Source organism: Netta rufina (genome assembly GCF_964035555.1).
Source record: "Netta rufina genome assembly, chromosome: 1".
NCBI classification, from domain to species: domain Eukaryota; kingdom Metazoa; phylum Chordata; class Aves; order Anseriformes; family Anatidae; genus Netta; species Netta rufina.
The window spans coordinates 142,507,035-142,526,897 of record NC_140123.1 but is presented as its reverse complement, the minus strand read 5'-3'; the positions used below and the strand labels follow the sequence as shown (position 1 = coordinate 142,526,897).

General features: G+C 46.3%; 1 protein-coding gene across 4 annotated transcripts in view; it reads left to right on the top strand.

Moving 5' to 3' along the window:
• Window positions 1–2,243: 2,243 nt before the first annotated feature.
• Window positions 2,244–19,863, top strand: part of ADIPOR2 (adiponectin receptor 2) — a 44,400-nt gene continuing 26,780 nt past the window's right edge. For 2 of the 4 annotated variants that reach the window (XM_084295982.1, XM_084295979.1), the window contains exon 1: window positions 2,244–2,364. The gene's annotated coding sequence lies outside the window, so the exon portion shown is untranslated. Of the gene's footprint in view, window positions 2,365–3,128; window positions 3,150–9,332; window positions 9,404–19,863 lie in introns of those variants that run through there. The other 2 variants (XM_084295981.1, XM_084295980.1) reach the window with 2 other exon arrangements.

The following is a 19,863-nucleotide window of genomic DNA, read 5'->3' as shown; positions in this document are numbered from 1 at the left end:
CCCACGCTGGTGTCACATGGATGCAGCCTGCCTGGGGAATTCAGACAGCAGCCTCTCAAATATGTTTGCCAATAGATGAAGCAGTTTAAAGGCTTGCAGAAATAAGGCATATCCTGTAAAAAAAAAAATGTACAGGCTCTTCCGCACCCTAGGGCAGTTTTATTCTGAATCACGATTTGTCTTCGGCTGTTCCTAGAGTGCCACACGGTTGTGTCAGTGTCCTGCATGACTGCCAGAGCATCGTGATCAGGGCAGGAAGAGCAGGGTGGGGCATCACCATGCAAGGGCCCACTGCAATTACGCCTTTCAGAGGAAAACAGAAGCAAAACCAAACCAAACCAAACCAACAGAGGTGGGGTGGACCCAGCATCACTTACTGAATGTCACAGACACTGTGCTAGAGCTGACTGTAGCCCCAGCCTGGCTCACAGCCTGTAGGAGCTGCACTAATAGCCAGTACCTTTCTCTGGCTGAGGAAACACCTAGGTGAGGGTTTTAGAGTGTCAGCCGCACTGCAATTCACTGTGGTTATTCCGGCCAGTCTGAGTTTCATTTACCACAGGCAAATTTGTTCCCTCTTGCTCAAGAACAATAACAGAGTTAACTAATGACCTGCCAACTTTCACAAAGTGCAGGACTGCGTAGTTAGGACTAAAACATTGAGAGGAGGAATTAAGGTGGTGAACATTTTATATTAATGCTGTGAGCACTAGGAATTATCTTTAAATGCCCAAGAAGTGCATAACTCATTTTTTAAAAATGTGTCTTTCCAAACGAGTAGTTTGCCCTGTATGGCAGAGCACAGCTTTGCTTTTTGATTTACAGGCTTTTGAACCAGAATAAACCACTTTAATTCAGTTTATTTAATATTTAATGAAACAGCGTTCCTATCTCAATTTCCCTCTTAACCGGCTGAGTACGCATTAAGTTATGCTGACAGGAAATGACAGATGAAAATGACATGCAGTTTTTACATGCATTTTTAGTCGATGGAGCTCGCAATATTTTAAAATCATTAGCGCCATTTTACAGATGAAATACTGAAACATGGGGCAGGAAATGCTTCATCTGACAGGCAGGGGTGGAGCCAGGAGCAGGCTCTGCAGCTGCTGCTCGCTGCTGTGCAGCCCGAGTACTGTCAAAATACATTCAGATTGATGTTAGGAGCCGTAAATACATGCAATAGTGCCATTGTGGTGCTCAGTAACTGCCCAGGTGCCTTATGGACCCTTAAGATTGTAATGAATGTGTGAGTTGGGACATATTTTAAAGGAGGCAACAGGGAATCATGTTTTTGTAAACAAGGTCTTAAGGAATGGGCGATATTTATTTTATGTCGGTATGTATTTGGGGCCAAAGTGTTTCAAACATTAATTTATGGGGATAATTTTGCTTCCATTAACTGTCTTGTTTACGCTCGATTGTTTGCCATTAAATTTCTGGGTGTGGATCCAAGTTTATAGGCGCGCGCCTCCAAGGAGCACTGAAGCGAGTGGAGCCACAGAAATTTCAGCTAGATGAGTCCTGCCAGATCATCCAATTGTTCTCTTCAACAACACAAGATCATCCTCTGGCAGGTCATTTCCCTTGTGTTTTGACCCGTTTGGATGTACAGCACCCAGGCTGAGGGTTTCCACTATTTCCCCCAAGGAAGCGGTTTCAGAAGGTGTTATCTTAACAGGGGTTTTCCTGCCATTCTGCTTATGCTTCCCACTGCCTAACAAAGACACCTCGTGTCAGGCATGCCGGAGGCATCACAATAGCCGGGCTTTCCAGAAACCTCCAGAAACCAGCATCGGGTTTAGGGATATGTGTGTGGGGGGTGTTAAAATGGCTGTGGGCGCACGCGGCGTTGTGGTGGCATTTCTTAAGCACTGCTCTAGCCCGGGTCCCTTCAGGAAGGTGCCCTCAGCGCCTGCTGGGACCCATGGCAGGCCCCTTTCCGCCCCACCAGTGCCAAACCCCCGAGGCAGCCATGACGGGCGGCAGCCCCTCCCTCCCCGCGCACCGCCGCACCCTCCCTGCCATAGCAACGGCGTTGAGCGGCGAACAACCCCCCGCTCCGCCGCGTCACCGCCTCCCCCCCCAACCCACTCCGCCAATCAGAGCCGCCTCGCCGCCGCCGAGCGCCTACATTCCCCAGCATGCCCCGCGGCCGCGCTAAGCCCCACCCCCTCCCCTCACACACGAGCCCCGCCCCTCCCCGCTCCTTCCGGCGCGCGGGGCCCGTCCCGTCCCGCATTGGCGGCGGCGGCCTCGCGCGCTGCTCACGCCCAAGGGCCGGGAGGAGGCGGCGGGGCCGGGGCCGGGGCCGGGGCTGGGGCCGGGCCGGGCACGGGGGGCGGCGGCGGCGGCCGTTGCCAGGTGAGCGCCGGGGGGGGCGCGGGACGGGCCCGGCGGGCGGTGGATGGGCCCCGGTGCCCCCCTGCGGTTCCCTCTGGGTCCCCTCTGGGTCCCCTCTGGGTCCCCTGGCGGTGTCCAGGCCGGGGCCGCCCGGTGAGGCGGTGTTGGGGGTGGGGGGGGGGGTACGGGAGGCCCCTGGGGCAGGGGGATGGGACAGGCGATGCCATAGCGAGGCGTGCGGGCGGTGTGTTGGGTGCTTCTTGAATCTGTTTTAACCCTCATTAGAACCTCAGGCAGCTAATTGAGTACATTTAGAGAATGGCTGTGCTGGTGTATTCGTAGGAAACCCCTTAATGTTAAACTTCGGCTGCAGTGCCTGTAAGTCAGAGTAACTCAAGGTGAGGCACCGCGCACCTGTCACGCAGCAGAAAAGCTTCCAGGTGTTAGCCCTTATCTAAAGGGACTTCTCCGTCCTAGCGCTGCCTGGAAGCTCCTCAGGTGGTTGAGCTGTCTCACACACCATCAATTCTCAGTTTACTCCTTAAAACAGGCCCGGTTTCATGAAGGCCCTCTGGGCGCGTGTTCTGGGCACAGTCTGGTTTCCTAGAGTTGAGGTCCCAACGTGTAATTTAAACTCCTGCGAGCCCTCCCCTGCTGTAGCTGGTGTTAAATTCCAGGCTGTGTGCTGCCCGTGCTCCTCGCCGCTCCTGGAGGTCGCAGAGCTGCGCCACACAGCCACCCCCCTCTTCTGGAGCTCTGCTGTGAGATCTGTCGGCTTCCAGGGGCTGTTTTGTGGCGTTTCAGAAGTGAGACACTTTCTTCACAAGAATACTTCACGTTTGGGTGGTAGCTGCTGCAGCAGAGGAAAATATCTTTACGACTATCAGAGCGAGATGATGTGTCACGGAACGGGTGCAGCGCAGTCATGAAACGCAGCCTGTTTTCTTTTCTTATCTGCAGCTCGGAACTGTTATTCTGTAGGCAGAAAGGGAAGTGATCGTGTTTTGGGTTTGTTTTTGTCTCTTCCTGTAGGGGTGCCAGGCAATTCCAGTTATGATGATGTTAGGCTGTGGTTTGTGCTTCGTAAAGAAACCTGTTATGTATGCAAACTTCAGCTGTACCGTGACACCTTGTCCTATGTGAGGACTGCGAGTGGGGGTTAGCAGGCAACTTGAGAAGTTTGTTGTTGTCTTGGAAGCGTAACGTTTGTTGATCATCCGGAAGCGACTCCCTTAACTAAATCTTGTTAAAGAGCCTGTGGATAAGGCTGTTGGCAGCTTCATGGTGAAAACCTGTGAGAACAGTCACTAATGCAGAAACTGAGTTGGAGTTGGTGATGGCAGAGTTAAAAGCTGCATCCAGACTCTGCCTGAGTTTTCCAAATCAAGCTTTCTGTGTACACATCAGATACGAAAACATAATCCAGCGTGAAGGAAGAGAGTGTATTTTGGCATAGTTCTTAACAAAGGCTTTCATGGCGAATATTCCTTCAACAGATTTTTGTTTATGATGCATATGTTCTCAATGACAAATGTAAAATGCGATGAGCATAGGAGCTTATCCTGTATCGGGTCCTGAACTGAGCCAAACAAAGGGCTCTCCCCACCCATCTTTGCACTGATGGAGTGGGGTCGGTGCCACTGAACTGGTGGCCTCACTGCAAGTCTGCCCAAATGCCTTGTGAGCCGTAGTTTGGGCAGTTGTGGGTGAGATTCAGACTTGCAGCCTGACTCCTGGCTGCAGGATGGGAAGGCTGGGCTCTGAAAAGCCTGCGCTGGCTCTAGGCGAGCCGTTCTGTTGATTTGTCACGAAGGAAAATTAATGGGAATCGGCAGGGCATGTAATGCCAGTGATTTTAATGCTTGGACCTCTGTTGCCATCTTATGCTTTCGGTTGAACGTTCCAGGAGTTGTTGAGCTTCCCCGTACAAAGATGCTCAATGCGAGGCAGTCGAAATTTTGCAAGTTTTACAGGTTTCTGGTTGTGTAACTGTGTTGTCCGAGATGCTGCGCAAAGAAAGCAGGCTTGCTTTCGTCAGTGGAGATGTTGTCTGTACATGAGGAAAATCTTGATAAGGAAACTTCAGGCGGTTGTTGGATTATTATGCTGTTATGCCATCATCAATTCAAACGCTTAAATAGCAGTAGTTCTGAAATGGAAATAGCAATTCCGAGTATTTATGGTCTGAAAGTGTCTGTGTCTGAGTCATTCAGTGAATTTTCTGGCAGACAGTGTTGGTAGATTTTAAAAGACGCTCTTACACAAGATAATGGTAGTGATTGCAAAGAAGTATTTAGGACAGAGTTTACAGAGAAGGCGATTACTTGGAATTGTATCATTCTCTGATAAATCTTGTTTTAAATGAGTGCCCATCCTTTCTGCAAGGCGTTGTGTTTCTCTGGTTGCACCTAGCATAGTGACTGGCTGCCTTTGCTTTTTAAAGTGATACGTTTGTCAAGGAAAAGTCCAATAAAGAAATTGGTTTGTAAAAAAGCAAGAATATGGTGACAAACTTAGTGCTAGTTTTGCTTCTGCAGAAAACAGGCTTCTGAAAACATTTTTAACTTCTGCTTGTTTGAGTATGTTTCGACTACCAGAACACTTTTTTATTAGAAGTAGGATGCTGCAGGTCAAGATGTAAAATAATAAAAAGCAGAAGTTATTTCCACATAGTTCCTGTTGCAGTACTTTGAAAAAAATAACCTTCTGTGTGTGGCAGTAGTTTGGTGTATAAGCCTCAGACTTTCATCATTAGGTAATCGTGAATCTGAGCTGGACTTCATCCTGCCCAGTGAGTACACACGCTTTCTGGGAAGTTTGTCTGATTGTTTTGATGTCAAAATGCTTGTCTCGATCCAGTTTAAAGGCAAACATCAATGCTTCCTTTCAGGGCTCAGTGTCAGTCTCTGAATGCAAGCAGCTGCTGTCCCCTTTGCGGGGTGGCTGTTGGGGTGGCGGTAAGCAGGCAGCGTTTCCTGGGGAAGGAGGTGCCGCAGCTTACACCACTGCTTTGTTGGAGAAGTAGCAAATAACTCGAAGCAAGGAGGTGTGGGCAAAATTACTGTGTTTGCAATTTGGAAGAGGGAATATATGTTTAATACCAGCTTGTCATCTGGTTTAATGATTCCAGTTATGACTTCTTTTTGAATTTTCACCCCCGTATGGAACTGCCTGTCCCTCGCTGTTTTTTTTGTTAAGTGGCATCTGTTTGAGCCCTGATGTGGTCAGGGTAGAAAGTATTTTGAAGCCTTTTCAGTGTGTGTGCATATTAACGATTCCTTGAGCAGATGAAATATTTGTAGGGGTGACAGGTATAAATTAAGCTAATATTTGATCTGTTGCATGTAGTCACGATTGCTCTTGTGTTCCAGTGCCACAGACCTCTGCTGCCCCGTTAGTGGAGGAGGGGATCTCTCTTCCTGGCCTCAGCTCTCTTTGGCCTTATGTGAAATGTACTCCTGCCACGCTGCTTCAGGACTTCATCGCTGTAGACTTGCTTGCAGAAAGGTGTCTTCAAAGGTGTAGGTAGGAATAGGGTTCACAGGATACATAATTGTCAGTGTAGGGAACTTGCAGCACGGTTCAGCTGGATTTCATTAGCTGGGAAAATGCAGTGGAGTCTGCTGGGGTGTGCCAGCTGCTGTTGCTCTGAACAGGACTAATTAAGCTCTTGTGAGAACAGAAAATAGGCTCTATTAACAGAAAGAAAGTGTTGGAATAGGCAGTGCTGTAATCACCAGCTCTCAGATACCTTTAGATAGCAGTAAGCAAGACAGCAGACAATTTACTCCCAGAGTGGGCTGGAAGTCCAGTCTGAACACCTAAAATGGGTGTTGCAGTGTTTGGGGGCCAGATCCAAGCACCCTGTGAGCCTCTTTGGGGTGCTGCTGTGGGGAAGGCTGCTTCCTTTTTTTCCCTTCCTTACTCTCTCCTTCCTGGCAGGGTTTTATCTCAGAGCGGTTAGCGCTCACGTTGCTTCATGTGGTGCTGAAAGCTGAACGCACGCTCGATACAGGTGTTGTAATGTTGCAGCATTGCCTACGGTTGTTGTCTCTGCAACGTGAACTGTTGTTTTGCTGAATGCAGTCATGATCATTTGCATATAGTCAAAGGCACGGTTAGATCGACTTACAAGTACGTGAAAGCTGTTTCTCATAGGTTTTCACTCAGTTCCCCTCTCTCTCTTCTTAACCAAATTAAGTGTTATTTTCCCCAGCCTGTCCAGTTCCATTTGATTAGGGGATTGCAGAGACTGCTGCTCCTTGTTTGAAGGCAAGGTCAATTGTGCTGCCCTGGTTAGGTCTAGAGGATGGCAGCTTTTATTCAGTTAGATCACGGAATGCATTGAGCAGGTCTCCTGCAGTTTTTAGTTAAGGCTCCTTTTGCTGCTGGGAATCCTTTGCGGATTTCTCTCTGTTTCAGTGATAGCATTTTGGTGAGGTTGCTGCTCTAGCTCCTTACTTGCGGATATGCTCGGTGCTTGATGAGTACAATTTCCTTGAAATGTCTCTGTGTGTGATTTAGTAAATGGGATGTTTATGGATATTTGAACAAACAGGTGTCTTTTTGGAGGGAATGTGCCACACACCTTTGTGCTGCATGAAACTTGATGTAGTTGTGCAAACTTTGATTTCCTGTACAAACTACTGGGTGGGTGATGCTGTAACAGGGACCTCAAGCCAACATGTCTATATGCTGTTCCTGAGTTTTTGAAAAATGGAGAACTTGTGATGAGAATGGAATAATGAAACACAGGCAGTAAAAGCAGTCTTCTGAGGGCGATTGCACCTCTGGTTTCTTAGATTTAATGAGTGATAAAACTCCTCCCTCACCAGATGCACTGATACCTGCCTCCCAGGTAGACGAGTATGTAGACGAGTGCTAGAGCTGTGGGGTAAGGTGGTGGTGGTGGAGCCTGGTGCTTCCTGGCATTTGGGGATGTGACAGAGCAGTGTGTTTTGCAAGCAGTGCTTTTATTTGCTTTCGTTGAAGTGGTTGCTTGTCTCCTTATGTATTCCGGAGAACAGCGTTATAGCGTTGCAAGGTCGATAACAGCAATATTGTGCTGTTCTCGGTATTAATCTTTCAGGCAATTTTTAATGGAATGTGACTGTAGAAATAAAAAGAAGGGCCTATTCATAATTATCCTTAAAGTAGCTGTGTGATAAAGTGCCAGCTGTTGGCTTTCTGCCTGCTGTACCTCCAGTGGGGAACAAAATGGATTGTTTTCCGAGGTGGATGTGCTGAGAGTTGAGGAAAAACATAACAAAGTCAACAAAAGCTTTACGTAGTGGCTTTCTGACCTTTATGTGGTCTGAGCAAAGAGGAGAATGCTGAAAAAGGCTCGTGTCCTCATGCACTTAAGCATGGACATGAAGATTAACAGCTCTCTGACTTCCTGCTCTGTGACCTTTTTAATAAATGGCAACCATATTAATTCTGCAGCGTTATAGGAATAGTTCAATAATGAATGGGTTATAAAAATCTGTTCCTTTTTGTGGACTTCACTAATGCAGCAAAGGAAATTGCTAGGTTGCTTAGATTTGATTTGTAAGATATTTATTAGGATTTTTTTTCATAGCTGCCTTGGCATTCTTGTATCAACTGGGACCATAAAGAGGGCGGATCGATAATTAAATGTTAGATTTTTGTAACCAGGAGGGTGTAATGGGTGATTCAGTAAGCAAAGATGTAGTGCTAAAATAACTGAGAGGGAAAAAAACAACAACAAACACTTCTCTTCTAATTTGGACTTGGCCCTACAAGTTTAAAGGCAGGGTGTTCCCTGTGCCCTGCCATAAAGGCAAACTCAGAATTTCAGGTTGAGCCGATCCTTGATGGAGAGCAAGAGAGGCCGGCCAAGTTTCACAGCACTTGCAGAAATGTTTCTGTCCAGAATACCCAGGCAGCGCGTGATGCTGTTGGAAATGCCAGTTATGTCAACTGAATTGGAAGGACTCCAGCGTGCGGGTCAGCGGGGGGGAAAGGAGGGGACACAGGACTGTCTGAGGTGATACGGGAAAACAAACCTAAAAAAAACTCAGGTAAGGCCAGGGCTGATGTAACGGTACTGCCCTGCGTGGCTGTCAGTAACCAGGTCTGCTTGGATTTTGAGAGCCGAGCCTTGAAGTGCTGTGGGACAGGTGGTACAAGATGCTCTCAGAAGGACGCTGGTTTCTCATTCTTCAGTGTAAGCCCTCTCCAGCTGACTTTTTCTGCACTGGTTAAGCGGTTCAAAGCAGCCCCTTGTTACACATCACAGTAAAGTCATTGTGAAAAACAAAGCATGATCACAGAACTCATGACTGTTTTCCTCTGAAAACTAATGTCTTGGCTCAGTTTCAATAGTTCATTATTATGGAAGTGCCTGAGGGCTTGTGTGCCTGCAAGACTCACATGAATGTTTCGTGCAGGCTAAGGTCATCCTTGAAAAGGTACAATTCCGCATTCCTCTACCGTTAGCAGTCCGGGCTGGGTGTGCAGTAGTGAGATTTCAGGTGGCACCGAAAAAGCTACCTTTTTGGTAGGTTTTATTCTGTGGAGAGATTGAAACTCCCTTCAAATTTGGTGCTGCCTTCTTGTAGGTGCTGGCCTGAGCTAACAGGATGTTTTGAACGCTTTCTCATTTCAAGCCAAAGGGACTCGTGAATGAGGTAGTAATTTAAGTGATGTCTTTGTTATAAATGAACACTTAAGCACGTTGTTATAGCATTCAAAGTCACAGGTGACAGTGGTGGTATTTGGGGTTGACCGAAGCATAGCTGCATAATTCCCGTTGTAGAATGACATTTAGTCACACCAGTGATGGCGTAATTGCAAATTGCTGGCACTTAAAATGAATTTCTAGGCAGCCATAAAAAGGAAAGGTGCAGAAGATGTGCATTACTGCTGCTTCTTCAGGGGATGTGACAGGTCACAGGGGAGCGGTGTCAGCACGTGGCGTGGCTGAGGCTAAGCTGACATGCAGGATGTGTTCACTACAGCTGCCTCTCCTCAGCAACTGCCCAACGCTCTCTGCCTCTGAACTTCTTGGATTGTGCTGAAGACCTTGGATCATCTCGTAAGTGGTCTAGAGAGTTGATTGCACTGGGAGGCAAGTGAAACCAATTCCAAAACTGGAAACCAATTCTGCTTTCTGTGTGAAACAGTGAGGGAAGCCATACAGTGTGAAGGCTTTGAACAGGCTGCTGGGGATTAAACTTTGTGCAGGCGTAGGACCAGCACTTCCTGACCATACTGTAAGAAGTGCAACGTTTGAGCCAGCTTTTCAGTTGGGTGTACGATGTGAAGTATGGCTGAAGTGGGTTGGATTAACTCGTAAACATTCCCTCCTCCGCTGGAGTGCAATGAATGTCAGTTTGAAGCTGGCTTGGGAGTGCTTTGTGCTTTACAACTCCAGCGACGCGAGATGCTTAGATAAACTCAGACTTCATCTAGTGATGTTTTTAGGCTTTAAAATGCCATCAAACAAAGCAGAGAAGAATGGAAGGGGATTGCAGGAAAAGCCTTGTGCATTCCTCGCTGTTTTCATGCTGCAATATTTGTCACAGATCTCTCCCAAGCTATGATTTCAAACTCCCATGCGGGCTAAAAGCAGTGTTGTCTATGGTTTGGTGAAACTCCATTGTCTCATTTTGTGACCTGAAACAGACTGACGTGTGCTTTAATCTAATTGACAGTAATAAATCAGTTTTAACAAGTACTAGTTTAGCCAAGAGTTTGGATAAAAGGATAGTTCCACCGAACATTTTATGGGGAATGCCGTATCTGAGATGGTGAAAAATTCCCTGCTTCCCTTGGTTTTGTGCTGATACATGTGCACACTTATCTAGCTGTGACTATAGACAATGTTATTTAAGTCGAAGTTGTTATCGTGGTTGGCAAGCCTACAAAAAAGAAAGGATTTTAATGTAAACAGAACGCATGCATTTCATTACCCAGTGTACACATTTGATAGCTGCTCTGCAGCACACAACCTAAGGATTTTTTCCTTTCTATGTAAACTTATTTAGGTTTAAGCTAATTTGGAGACAGCGTCCATGTTGCTTTCACATCCTTCTTGTAGGAATTTTGGTCTATAACCTCCCAAAATTTGAATACAGAGGCCAAGAACCAGTGACAAATCTGAAGTGAGAGAAACTGATCTTGCTCCCTCACAGGTAGCACAGCTGTTTGTCTGACAGCAGCAGCAAATTTGAGATTAGGAGTACTGGGTGCTGTGCTTGTGCTTTTAGGAAATTGTGTTTTAGCCATTGAAATAAGTGCTGTGTGGTACTCTACAACAAAGGTTTCAGATCTTTTTGTTCCATTGCTTGAAGTTGTATTTCTCAGCACTGGGGCTTGCAAGAAATGTGTGCATGCTCTGAAATGAGGTGACTTTTAGTAGGACAAGCTTGGCTTCTGGTGTGGGGTTGGTAGCTGAGGTGGATGCTAGGTGTGTGTGTGAGAGTATAAACCAGTCAGGGAGAGGGCTTGAATTAGCCACTCTTTTCCATTTCAGGAGGAAAACTGCAGCGATGTGTCAGGTACTTGGTGGGGTGCTGAGTTCTTGTATTTTTGTTTTCTTTTACCTTAAACCTTTGCTCCCACTTGGAGCAGCAATAGAAATGGGTGAAATCAAATTACTGAGTGACAGTGTGCACACTCTTCATTGAAGAATGTAAAAATCACAATTGGCTGTCTGATCTGCATAAAAGAATGAAAATAGGGGCATGTTGGGTGTTTTGATTCAAGTCTTTGGTAAAAGGTGAGTCATTCCAATGAAACCTGGAATTCCGGAGTAACTATAATGTAAGCCAGGCTGGGTCAAACCAGAAATCCCTCTGCCTTAGCCTCAGGATCCTACCTCACCTGTGGAGCTGCTGCTGAAGCTTCTCAACTGTGAGCCTCTAATCGATGCTGCAGAAACATCTCTGCAAGCTCGTGCTCTGCTTGCTTGATTTTCTTGCACTCGTGTTTTCTTGCACCCATGCACAAAGTGACAAGACCTCCTGCTTGCAGCGGGGAGACAAGAAACTTTGGGCTGGTTTGTGCGCAGCAGGTTCTCACCTTTCCTGGAGATGAGTGGGTGGTAGGGTGCGGGTGTGTTTGTGGTCGGGTTCCCTTGGTGCACCTCCCTGCTGCAGGAAGGAGTCCTGGCAAGCCTGCCTCGTACTGAGGCTTTGACTGCGCTTTGTCCCTAACCTTTTCATTTATGCCTTTGGTGTCTGAAGCCCAGCCAAGTTGTAGGATCGCCTCCTGGCCCCAGCCAGGCTGGTTGCTTAGGGGTGAACTTGGCAAATGAGATTCTGGCAGCTGTCGGGTTTTTCTTTTCCCTTGGCCAGAGCGCCATAGGATGGTGCCTGCTGGTCCTTGGGTGCCTTTGGGGAGCTATTGGTATTATTGGTAGGATGCTCTGCCTGCTGCCCCTGAGAAGTTTCCTGTTTGACCCTCATCCTTTTGTCCATGGGGTTTTTAATTTCCTGTTTTGTAATCATTTGATTTCTTCCTGTTTTGTTGTTGTGTGTGGTGGTGGTTTTGTTATTGTTGTTTGGTTTGTTTTAAATTAGGCTCCTTCCTGTTGTTTCACAGGGAGAGCTCTAAGGTTTGAGTAAGCATGCCCATTCCCAGAGAAAGCAAGTAGCTTCCAAACATGGATATAAAAACAGTGTACAGAAAGCATGCACTGACATCGAGGGGCTTCTGGAGCTAGTGCTGACTTCACGTGCCTAACACCCCTTGATGGATTTGACCAGTCTCCCAATGAATCCTCATTCTGGAGCAAGGATTCACAGGGTTTCCCCATTTGCTGTGCTGAGAACGGCTTTCTGTGTTTGAGGTTGCTGTCTGCTGACTCTGGGACCTTTGCTTGTCTACATCCAAAACACTGAGTATTTTCTGGTGTTCTGGTGTTGTAGACATGAAGATTGAGAAAGCTTGTGCTGTGTTGCAATCTTACCGTGCTTTTGAGTGGTCAGCACTGGTTTTAAATAAAACTTTCTGTGCTATTGCGAAGCAAGTCCTCTCCCAAAGTGTTTACCAAATGTGTAAAATGTGATGCAAAAACACTTGAACTATTGCCGGTTAGCTAGGACGTGATAAAAATAGATCTCAGATTTTGTGTTTCTTACGTGCAAGGCTTGTGTCACTTCTTACTCCTGTTTCCCTAGCTACAGCTGCTTGTCTACGTGGCTGTTTATCTACGAGCTTGGCTGTTTATCAGGGCAGGTCGGTTGTCATCCAGGACTGTACTTCTGTTCTGATATGACTAAATTCACAGCGTGGTTTGCTGACTCTCAGGATTTACATGTCTCTCAGTGCCTACTTTTTCCCCAGAAAGCATCCTTACAGCTACTGTCAATACGGTAAGAACCCTTCATACCTTTCCTACCAGTATCCCTCGAGGCCGTAGAAGTGGATGAGGCAGCATTTATCCTCTTTTTCACACCTGACCCCCCTGTATAGAATTGTTGGCTGGGTTTCCACGTATGTCCCTGGCACGCTGAGTAGCGTCTGGATGCTCTGTGTAGCACTCAGCCTCTGGTGAGAAGCTTGGCCTGCGTCCTCTGGGTATTGATGCTGGCTGTATTGCCTTTCAGTCGCAGCTGTGGATGCTGTAGTTTGCCTTTGCACCAAAACTATATTAAATGGCTTGTCTCTCTTTTGGAAGGATACCAAGCTTATACAGGAATGGGATCCCTCTTTTAGGTGTTGTCAGTATCCAGTATTTTCACCCCTTTCCAAAACAGTTTATCCGAGCAGTTCCACCTGTATTAATACCCCGAACAGATGCAGTTGGGCTAGAGTAAGAGTACCTCCAGTGGCGATTGGAAAACTAGGACAAATAACTATTCAGTAGTTTGCTGACCCAGTTCTTGCTCTCTGCATGTGTTCCTCCTTTCTGGGCCCTTGTCCAGAAAATCAACCCAAATTCCTACCCTTCCTATTCTGAAGAGTTTGATTGCTTATCAACTTGGCCACGCTTCCTTCCTTTTCATAGGGCTTCTTAAAGGAATTGGGTGTCTGCTGTGTTGTCTAGGACTTCTTTCTGAAATTAGAAAGTGCAGATAGTCAGTGACTGCTTAGCTCATGTTTTTTTTGTGTTTAGATGTTGTCATTGGAATACAGCACCAGATGAGCAGCAGCAATCCCGAGAGCAAACGCTCCTCCACCCTGCCAGGTACAACTCTCCTCCCAGCATGTGTGGGTTTCCATCTCCACAAACTGAACGAGATCCTTTACAACTCCAACAAACGCTCTAACGCCTGGAGCAACTGCCCAAAACCCAACACTACTGCCTTGCTGCTTAGCTCATGGTTTTTTGTGGTTTCATTTCTGTCACTGGAATATTTACAAACTCGTGGAAGGACCTTTGGGACAGAACAGCAATGCCTGGGTCACTCTGCTCCAAGGATTTCCCTCTGGGGGTAGGGTATTACCGTTTCAGAGGGCCCACTTGGGTGCTTGTCCTGGGGCTCTTTCAGACTTTGTTATTGTGTTGTAGTTCTTCTGTAGTGCTTTAAAGGCAGCTAATGCTGTGCAGGATTGCAAAATAGGAGAAGGGATGGAGGGCTCCACCCTCACTGGTACATCCATGTTTATGGGCAAAGAGGAAGCTGTGTGTGTGTAAGGAAAGCCAAGGACTTGTTAGTAGGTTGATGGAAATAATCTTCACAGCCTGACTCAAGGTTCATTGGGCTAGATAGATTTCGTAAAGAAGGAAGAACAGTGAAGCTAGAATACTTAGCTAAAGGAAAAAGTTGTCAGCTGTGGCAATGTGGCTATGTTTTTTTTCCTTTCTCTGTTATGCTCACCCTTGCACTACTGCCCCAAGCCGTAACGCCCGCAGCTCTGGGCTGCTGGAGAGGGTACCACCAGGTCAGCAGCTTCTGGAGTGCCCCGCTGGGAGGGCTGTGACGGTGCCTGTTTCTGCTTCCTGCCTCTGAGAGGAAGCAGAGGTAATTTTGTGAGCTGCAATTACAGTCATGCCATGTTCTGTCCGCAGCAAGGACAGCCTGGGTGTCTTAACTTGAAACTCTGTTCCATGTGAAAATTGTTTCATTTTTATTTTAAAGTAATACATTTTTATTACTGTAAGTACTAGCTACTTCCTGGTGTTTTTCTTTCTTAACCTCAGAACAGAAGATACAGGTTCAGTGAGGACAGGGAGGTGTCTGCTGCGTGTAGATTTGCCAGCACAAAGTTTTCTTTATTTTGCTTTAATGGTGCTGACTGCCATCCATGCAATGTTTCTGCTGGTCCTCATCTTACTGAACAAGTAGTGGAGCTCAGTGAAAGGATAGCTTTACAATTACCTACTCCGATGTGTGGAGCGTGTATTTTTCAGTATACAGATATGAAGTGCTCCCTATCACCACAGCTCACCAGCAGCACTTTTTGTGAGTTAAGACTTGGGTCTTTGTCCCACCCTACAGTCATACCAGCTAAAATTCTTATGCCAAGATGGTAAAACAAACCACAGCAAGATGAGTGTTTGTGAGAGTGCCTTAGTTTAGGTCCTGATGATGTGTTTTGAGTTCAAGCTCCATCTCTACTTTAAGGCCTTGCACATATTCTAATAACAATTTTGGTTCTTAGTGTTTTAGCAGTAATCTCATGGAGTATCATAAGTAAAATGTGGTCTTTTGCTCAGTCTCCTTAGTTATAGGACAGTAAAAAGTAATAAATGATTAACTTAACCTTTCTGCTTTTGAATTACATCAGTGGTGTGTTGGGATATCAGTGTCCCCGGTCTTGTTGCGAAATTTGAGATGACGGCCTGCATTTCTTTCCTGGTAATTGTGTTCATCTGAAAAAGTGCTACTGGATAATAGGGTGTACTGAAGGTTCACTTAAGCTTATTTCTTAACTCTCAGAAAACAGGCTGCCTTCTCTGTCTGTTGCATTAAGTACATTAAAAGGTACATAATTAATGAGTAACTTCACCTGGTCTTGGCTAGAACTTTGCCTGTTTGACTAAGTCTGCTTCTAATTGATGCAAATTAGGTGCAGTCTAGCTTCAGTGCATCTACTTTTTTTCCTTGGGTTCCTGGATGTTAAGAAAGTGTCTGCAAAAAATGGTGTGCTGCTTTTTTGATCTTAGACTGATACAACTCTGTGGGTAAGGAGGTTGGTTATTCCTACAGTGTTCTAACTTTTTTGCTGTGGAGAAGCAGCAGATTTTTAGCATTGTCTTACTTGTTGCAAAACTACATCATATTTCTAAAGGGTGATGAGTGTGTGCTGTTTTCAGCTGAAGAAATGCCATTGTTGAGCATCAGCAAACAAATAAGATTTTTCATATTTATTTTTTTTTAAATCCAGGAATGTGAATGTTTTGCAGACCAAACCAGCCAGCTTCAAAACAAAACACGGATGAGCAAGCTCATAACACTGTGACAAAGCCTATCGAGATGGTCAGCAAAACTGGAGAGCAGCTGCTCCCAAAAACTGGGAAGAGTGGTGGTCAGCATTTTGCGAGCTAGCTTCTGAGGTCCTGACCAATATCTGGAAGTGGGTAGTCTTGGTTGAGTGTTGGGTTTGCTGTGCCATGTGTGGTCTGCAGCTGGTCGACAGGTCGTAGTAAAGACTGTGGTGTACACATATGTGACAACTAAATTGTTTGGTCAACAGGCAGCATTTTCCTCATCTGCTACAGACTGACAGCTGCCTGTAAAACACTGAGGTTTAACATCCTTGGTGCCTGGTCTTAAATACGTCCTGCATTTAAGCCTGAAACATGTATATTCCCCTTGCCTTGCGTCTGCCCTCAGACCCACGTGGGTCTTCACAAGGCAAGAGATGACAAAAAAGAGAGGCTGCCTCCATGAGCCCTCACCAGGCCCCAGCCAGGAGCCCTGTGGCACAGGAGGGCACACAGTGCCCTGGCGGGATGCGTGAGCAATAGACAGTGGCCTGAGGGCATCAGAAGGGGGCCATGTGGCCGTGCAGCTTGGCCCAAACCCGACCTGGCCTGCCTCACAGCTTCACTTTACTTGGTGTAGCTGGGACAGCAAGTTCACTAAGGCTAGTAAATGCTCCTTTTGCTCATCTGTGTGTGAAAACAAAACACAGTTTTTAACAGATTGCAGTAACAAGCAGTTACTCTCTGCAGAGTTATTTACACGGCCATAAATACAGGATGAGCAGGACAGCAGAGGCCGTGAGCAGGACAGACAGGACGCAGTGTAGAGGAATAGAGGCACAGGATGAGAGAAGGCACGGGCTTGCCACCGAAGACCCCTGGCTATAAACATCTCTCTAAAGGTCAGTTAGAAAAGGCAGACCTGAAGCGGCACAAAACTGGCTTTAGGGGCTACAAAACCAGGAACTAATATATGCAGAGGGCACCATATGCAGTGAATGTAGGTGCAACCGAGAGCCACAGACCAGTGAAGAGAAATGTGTAAAACCACGCAAGCAAACACGCAGAAAACAACCCGCAGTGTATCTCAGAGGCAGGAAGCAGAAACAGGCACCATCACAGCCCTCCCAGCGGGGCACTCCAGAAGCTGCTGACCTGGTGGTACCCTCTGCAGCAGCCCAGAGCTGCGGGCATTGGGGCTCGGGGGAGCAGGGCAAGGGTGAGCGTAACAGAGAAGGAAAAGAAACCATAGCCACATGGCCACATCTGACAACTTCTTTCTGTAGCTAAGTCTTCTAACTTCACTGTTCTTCCGTTACAAAATCTATCTAGCCCAATGAACCTTGAGTCAGGCTGTTACGATTATTTCCACCAACCTAGTAACAAGTCCTTGGCTTTCCTTACACACACACAGCTTCCTCTTTGCCCATAAACATGGATGTACCAGTGAGGGTGGAGCCCTCCATCCCTTCTCCTATTTTGCAATCCTGCACAGCATTAGCTGCCTTTAAAGCACTACAGAAGAACTACAACACAATAACAAAGTCTGAAAGAGCCCCAGGACAAGCACCCAAGTGGGCCCTCTGAAACGGTAATACCCTACCCCCAGAGGGAAATCCTTGGAGCAGAGTGACCCAGGCATTGCTGTTCTGTCCCAAAGGTCCTTCCACGAGTTTGTAAATATTCCAATGACAGAAATGAAACCACAAAAAACCATGAGCTAAGCAGCAAGGCGGTAGTGTTGGGTTTTGTACAGTTGCTCCAGGCGTTAGAGTGTTTGTTGGAGTTGTAAAGGATCTCGTTCAGTTTGTGGAGATGGAAACCCACACATGCTGGGAGGAGAGTTGTACCTGGCAGTGTTTGCTCTCGGGGTTGCTGCTGCTCATCTGCTGCCGTTTACATTCTCGTACAACATCTTCTCTATAGAGGAGAGAAATGAATGTCACTTAGCTTACAACGAGTAGAGCTGTGGATTTTTGTGCTCCAAAGACACTTTTTTTTTCGTAATCACCCAACAGCTTTTCTGTGAATTGGGTGTCCTTGATGCAGAAGTTCAAAGTCTAGTTCTTTGAAGATGAAAAGTTGTCTGATTTCAGTCTTCCACCTGTAGACAGCCTGCGATCCCAAGTGTTACTAACGAAAACCAAGTGCATCTCTTTACCGTGGGCAACTGTGAAGTAAGTTGGTGTGTGCTTGTAAGATGTCTTCAGAATAAAATCATAAAAGGGCACAAAGACTGAATGTTTTTTCCCTTGGAGAAGCTAAACTGCTTAACAGAAAATGAACCAAAAGCAATTTTTCCAGGCCTGGGCTGTGGCTCTTTGTGGAATGTGATGTGAAAAGAACTTGAACTTCTGTTCCTCATTTTATGGAGCTTTGGTGACAACTTTCTTGGCTTTGGTTTGTTTAGGAGTCCAACTAATTTACAGCAGCCATCCCGTCTGTAAGAGCTGGGCCCTGTGTGCTGGGGGTGGGCCAACCTCTGACATAACACTTTAACCCAGTTACAAAACTGGGGCCCAATTGGCAGTACAAATTGGGCAAACCTTGTAACGTTGTAATAGGATCCCCTGAAATGGATGCGTTTAGTTAATGCAGGCAAGCTCTTGGCTTGTTCCCTTTCTTTGGATCCAAACGCATCAGAATGTGCTCGATTGTTTGCCTCTGCAGCCTGCTGTGAAATAGCTTAGGCTGCAGTGTCCACTAACAGTTTACAAGTCACAAAGATGGCTTTTTGGCCACTGACCCCCGGCGGGAGTCTAATCTTTGTCTTGTAGATGCCCCTTTATCTAGGGGAGTTGCATCCAAGAGAAGAGGAGCTGAATTGTCTCCTCATTGTTCCTCGCTTTTGAAGATGACCCCCAAAGAACTTTTACAGCCTGATTCTTACATTTCTGTCAGGGTACATTAAGAAAGCAAGGTTTCCTGTGATTTTTCTTCATTCCCTTCATTCATATGCGCCTTTATTTGGTTTACTTTAAACCTTGTATTTCAGGAGAATATTTGGAAGGCTGCGGATCTGTACTCCTTAATTGAAAAAGACATGGCTCATCATCAAAAGGCTTTTTGTTTTTTTAAAGGAAGGGATGGGAATTTAAAAAAAAAAAAAAAAAAAAAACAACTTTATTTCAAGTTATGCTCTTGGATCTTTCAATATTACTGCTTGTAAACTTTTTAGTTGTGGTCTTCCAAGGGACAATTCACAAATCTGCTTAAAATGTATGGAATTTGTATCTCTTCTGCTTTGCTCTATCCGTGACGGAGAAAGCAGCCAAGCAGTGGATACCCCATACCCAGTAAGTGACCTGGTGTGGGTTTGCTAGGCCACGCATACGGGGGAAGCTCAACAACACTATAATTCATGTGACACAGATCTCTTCTGACTTCCTCTCCCCCTTTGCTAGATTGTGTGCTTTCACCTCCACCAGAAGACAAACCCATGCAGAACCAACCAAAAATCCTACAGCCCCAAACAACCAACATGCCAGCAGTTTGCTGATAAACCCAGTTAAATGCTGGTGCTGGGAAGTGAGGGAACCTGCTGTATGACTTGGGTGACAGGATGATGCCAGTGTCACCTGAGAGTCATTTAAGCCATTGTGTGATGCTACCGAGTGCTGTTGGTGTTGCTGTATCATTTGGGAGGGGCTGCTCATGTCAGAACCTCTCTAGCAGATTACAGCTTTCATGACACATTGCATGTAGACTGATCTATTTAGTGTACAACATCGCAGTTAAAATAGCCAGAATCAGCTAGATTATCTGCAGAAATCCCCTCCGTTACCCCATTCTTAGCACAGTCTGCCCGTAGGTTGTACTGGAAGTACTTTGTATCGGCGCTAACAGCTCTGGAAATGGGCTTGGACCTATTCTGTTACCAGGGCCTGGACTGAATGATTCAGGATTTGTAAAGTTAGTCAGCCCATAGGTGTTTTACTGCTCACTCAGCTGTGCCACGTTGCTGCTGTGCATGTAGCTCACTGAGGAGTGCTGTTCTTGTAGCCGTGGCGGTACAGGGATGCAGGCGAGGCCAAGTTTGTAGGTTGAAATAGCAGCTTGTAGAAGACCTGTCATGCACTTAAGCCCTTCTTTAAAAATTAATTGGTGTTGTGAGACATGGTGTAGCCTGAGATTTCATGGTGACCTTTCGTTCTTGCAATAACGAAGCTCTGTTGGGG